The following is a 4,261-nucleotide window of genomic DNA, read 5'->3' on the forward strand; positions in this document are numbered from 1 at the left end:
GCCGATTTATGCTTTTCTTTCAGCGGCCAGCTCAACGTGCCATTTCGCCAGTTCTCGCACTGAGATGTTTTCGAGAACGACGCTGGGAGATAGTCGCCTAGATAGGCGTCGGTGCTTTGAGCATACAACTAAATAATTGTAGTTGCTCACGAATCAATTGCGGCGAATTTAGTTGGTTAATAGCACGTACTAATATTTAAACTTCTTACCACAATTGAAATATTATCACGATATACCGATGCCAATATATATCTACATACATAAATTTCCACGTGAAGGAAAAAAGATATAATAGAAATCACTCATATTAAAACAAATGCTTATGATATATACTTATATATTATATATGTAATATGAAGTATTAAATCGTAAGCAATAAAAACCTGAATTATTTGACAATTTGTAATTCATTTGTTATTCTTAAATAATCATAATTCAACAAAAATTTAAAGGTATATTAAAAGCGATTTTTGCACTAGATTATATAAAATAAATGTGTACAAATAAATTAGTGAAGTGTTAGAGGATATAAAAGTGAAAAATATAAGTGCAAAATTAATTTTATATATCGAAAATATGTAATTAAAATATTGCAAATTTTCAACTTTAAACGCGAATATCTCGAAAACAATAAGCTTCCTGCGGCTATAACTATATATACCCTTGATCAGGATAATCTCCTCTATCCGACCATATCCTTTTTATCCTTGAAATCCTTGGACAGTATACTAAATTCTTCCGAAAAAAAGAATACGTACTCGATTGTTGGGACCACAAAATCAAAATAACCCAACGATTACCCTTCTTTCGACCAACCGTCAAGAGGAGGGCAATCCGCGTACTTACCGATTTAGTCGAGTCATGAAAGGCAAGAGAGTTTTTAAGCGTCGAAATCTAAAATTACTTAATTACAGAAACCAGAATTCCAACAACTAAGATTTAAAATTAACAAATTGTTACGATTCATTTATTAAGATAAAACAATAAGTGCTTTTAATATTGAAAAGTGAATCACAAATGTGCACGAATGTGAATTAAGAGCATGATATATGAGGCGGAATGGTTCGTTTAGCCCAAATTTTTGGGTCAAACGAAGAAACAGCAAACTGTTTCATTCATAAGTATTATGCCAAATACTTCTCTACAAAGTTTAGGTAGATTTATAACTTTTAAAACCCTAGCATATAGAGAAAGACTTATCCTAAAATCGGAAATGCTCTAAGGCGAAAAATACAATTGTTTTTCATTGTCACAATGGGTTTTGGTATCCTTACCCAACAATCACATTTCAATATAGGCCTATCCAAAGTTGTTGAAAGTATTTTAGTATATACAGATCTCTAAATTCTTTAGATCTACACTTAACACCCAAATCAACAAAGTAAAAAAAATTTATCTAGTCTATATCTCCCACTACATAGAGAGTGGTATACAGGTCTACAGAAAGAGCACATCGTCTTTGAAATTCAATGAGAAATTATTTCTATTAAATCAAGCAACCAAATTATTTAAGACTGCCACCTTCATCAGTTGAAATATATGAATTAAAATGCTGGCTTATAATAAAATTTTGAGCACTTTATTACAGAATAAATATCGTTAATAGAGAACAAGAACAGAATCGGCAACAGATGATTACCTTGCGGAACACCTGAAGAGACATTAGTTCGTTATGTTATATAATGATATATATTATAGTCATTTTAGTTACTGTCGTCACATAAATAAACTTAGAGATATTTCTCTCATTGCTAAGCAAATGAGAAGTGTAATATTTTGAAAAAGTCGTGAAAACATCTTCCTTTCCTTTTGAGTATTCGTAGTTTTCTTACCAATACTATTTTCTAAAATTATGAATAAATTACCCAATAACCGATTCCTGGAATCTCTCTATATCTCTGGGTAAAACGCAAGAAATGTAACTTAAATGTAATGAACGAAAATAAACAGAATTGGATAGTTTGACCGATGAAATGTTAATCCTAGAAATATTTTCGATGATTTATATTTACTTTTTAATATATTTTAAAACAATTTAATTGAGTTATACTGATCCATAAACAATTCGAGGCCTTTTACAAAACCACTCTCTCATAGAAAATAATATACATATAAGCTTCGTTATCGAAACTGCCCAAACTGACACTTCTCGTGTGATACTATATACCTAAAATAGATAATATTTTTTTATAAACGTTAACAAAGGATTAGACCAGCTGTAAGTATTGATTCTTACGTTGACATGACAGATATAAATAAACATATTCGAATATTAATATTCGAATGTAAGCGAACATTATACGAGTATACATATGTACGTATATTTATTCTTTTTACTTCAGGTGTACGAAAACTTTATTTTTAACAATGTTCACCCCTATCATGCACTTTGATTACGTTCCCGCTCTACGCTAAGCCGGAGTCGAAATTAGGTATCATGCGTTGCAATTGGATTGAAAGAAGAAGAGGAAGAGCTATAACTCTTTCGAAAGCAGCTGTTTGCCTTGAAATATGTGAAACTGGAACATAACAAAGCAAAAATACACAAATTACTGGTGTTCAAAGAAATTAAATAAAAGTAAAATTTTTATATTGTTATTATTTTTATTTAGCGTAAGTATGGAATCTTTATCCGCGGCGATATTACTGGTTGAGGAGGAGAGCAGCGCATCTCAGAATGCTGGGGTGAGAATTGAAAGGAGAAGATTACGAGATATGTATGTGCGATCCCTTCCAGATGAATGACGGGCTGTAAGTAATTGCACGTGAAAGTAGACAATTTTCTTACAGTTTTTTTACTTATTTAGATTCAAAAAAAACTTTCGTCTGAATAACGACGCATTCAAGTATGTCCTAGATACTTTTGCGGAAGAAACGACGGCAAGTACTTTGTCCTCGTTATCTCCGCTTAACATTTTAGTATCCGCTTTAAGATTTTTTGCGGAGGGCAGTTACTAGCATGGAGTTGGCACAGACCACAATGTTGGAATGGCACAGTCAACCGTGTCAAAGTGGCTGTCTCTCTCTCTGTTATGGCTGCTAGCTCTGCTGGTTGACGGCACATCGCCTGAATGTGTCGAAATGTCCATTTCGGAGGTTCGGGCTGCGTCTTGTGTGCTATCGCTATAATCGTACGTATTCTTTATTCCACTTGTACTCCTTTCCAACCCCGTTAAGCGCACAATTTTCTCCTCAAGTGGACTTATACGTTGTGAACGACATTGGCCTCGCCCTGTGCTCATCATTTTCTTCTTATGGCTAGTTAGCTTGCGTTTGATACATATATCACTTCCAGTCAATCCAGACCTGTAACAAAACGTTAGATTTTACAAATTCGTTTTCAATTCAATTAATACCTTACCTTTCTCCATGCATTTGAGTCTTTTGGTGGTGGACCAAGTGCATTTAAATTTGATGCTACCTCTTTCCAAAAAGCCTGCACATCTTCTTTAGGACGTTGGCTTACTCTCCATCATATCTGTCAATTTTCCATATTGCTATGGTGTTGTTGTTTTTGACCTGAAAGCATATCAAAACACATCATTAGAGCGCAAAAACTGGAAATATCGTGTGTTTTACAACTTTTAAATGCAAGTTTTACTTACATTTTTAGTAATTTCAAAAAAAATCACGCAAATAATAAAATTTTCGCAGCAAAATAAAAACACAAAAAGTTCTCCGCCAACAAAATTGCAACTTAGCAGAACGGAGCTACGATCGAAATGCATGATAGGCAGAATTCTAAATTTCGAAGTTGAACTGAACGGGAACGGAACGCATGATACCAAAGCTGCCAAACGGAGAAAATTTCAATCCAAGTCGAAATGCATGATAGGGGTGGTTGTCTCTGTTCGATGAAACCGTGAATGAGTTACAATCAAATTTGTATCATTTTAACTTATAGTGACTTGACATAAATATTTTGCTCCCGACGCTGAAAATTGTATTAAAAGCAGCATCAAAGAAAACATATCTGACATAAACCCAATCGAAGAGGCTAACTAAATATAATATATATGGGGGTATTCATCTTCAGCGTTAAACCACATTCCCAACCTAAACGGTCTAAAGAATGGTGGGAAGTCGGAATTCACTTTAGGGGTCAGTAGGGTAATCTGGCCTGTTTATTTTTTGACATTTTGTTTTTCATAGACTATTTTATTCTACAATAGAACTTTTTTCACATATCATGAGGTATATCGTGGAGTGTATAAAAATTTTTTTTTTGGGATTTTTTGATGACATCTGTCGGAGAAATGGC

At 33.6% G+C, this 4,261-nt stretch overlaps 1 long non-coding RNA gene across 2 annotated transcripts; it reads right to left on the bottom strand.

Annotated features, from left to right (window-relative positions):
- Nucleotides 1-1,974: 1,974 nt before the first annotated feature.
- Nucleotides 1,975-3,771, bottom strand: LOC126754676 (uncharacterized). 2 transcript variants are annotated; one of them, XR_007666338.1, is made up of 4 exons: nt 3,606-3,771; nt 3,362-3,519; nt 2,237-3,306; nt 1,975-2,167 (listed from the first exon to the last, which is right to left on the bottom strand). It is a non-coding gene; the product is annotated as an uncharacterized LOC126754676 (long non-coding RNA). The 2 variants fall into 2 exon arrangements; XR_007666337.1 differs by having other exon boundaries at nt 1,975-3,306; nt 3,606-3,755.
- Between the last annotated feature and the right edge of the window lie 490 nt (nt 3,772-4,261).

This window comes from Bactrocera neohumeralis, chromosome 4 (assembly GCF_024586455.1).
Source record: "Bactrocera neohumeralis isolate Rockhampton chromosome 4, APGP_CSIRO_Bneo_wtdbg2-racon-allhic-juicebox.fasta_v2, whole genome shotgun sequence".
Classification (NCBI taxonomy): Eukaryota; Metazoa; Arthropoda; class Insecta; order Diptera; family Tephritidae; genus Bactrocera; species Bactrocera neohumeralis.